Below are 881 nucleotides of genomic sequence, written 5' to 3'. Positions count from 1 at the left end.
TTGGCTCTCCAGTGTTTGTACTGTTTTTGTTAGTTTTTCCTGTTTTTTGTTTCTCAAACACGATCAGTTTTACCAGGGATGAGCTGCTGAACATTCGGCAGAACACACCACACAATCTTCTACCGGATTTCGTTTATTCGGACGTTTTGCTGAACGTTGTAGTTGGCGGAGCAGCGGCGCTGATCAAGCGTTTCATGACGCGCAGAAGGGAGGAAGATAGCCGGCGTGCTCGTGAAGCTCAGGCAGCGCGGATTTCGAACGCCGTTGCCTAGCATCCATCTGGCGAATCTCCGCTCTCTACCCAACAAAACGGACGAACTTCTGCTCTCCAGGACAAACAAGGATTTTTCAAACTCTGCCGCTCTGTGTTTCACAGAAACCTGGCTGAATGATGCCATTCCGGACAGCGCGCTACATCTGCCCGGCTTTCAGCTGTTTAGAGCAGATGCATAATCAACAGGGAAATCGCGCGGCAGCGGGACATGTTTTTACATTAACGAAAGGTGGTGTGTTACAATGTTACAGCGTTAAAGAAGATGTGCTGTCCCGATCTAGAAGCGCTCTTCGTTAACTGCAAGCCGTTCTATTCGCCGCGGGAGTTTTGTTCGTTCATTCTAGTGAGTGTTTACATTCCTCTGCAAGCGCACATGAGCTCAGCTTTACAGGAACTCGCTGATCAGATCACAGACACAGAACAACAACACCCAGACTCTGTTATAATCATTCTTGGGGACTTTAATAAAGCAAATCTTTCCCATGAACTGCCAAAATACAGACAGCATGTTACATGTCCCACCAGAGACGGTAATATATTGGATCACTGTTACACCACAATAAAGAATGCATATCACTCTGTTCCACGAGCAGCTTTGGGGCTCTCT

The sequence above is a fragment of the Sinocyclocheilus anshuiensis genome, unplaced genomic scaffold, assembly GCF_001515605.1.
Source record: "Sinocyclocheilus anshuiensis isolate Anshui unplaced genomic scaffold, SAMN03320099.WGS_v1.1 scaffold749, whole genome shotgun sequence".
NCBI classification, from domain to species: domain Eukaryota; kingdom Metazoa; phylum Chordata; class Actinopteri; order Cypriniformes; family Cyprinidae; genus Sinocyclocheilus; species Sinocyclocheilus anshuiensis.
The sequence above is the reverse complement of the archived record's forward strand: the minus strand, read 5'-3'. Positions refer to the sequence as shown.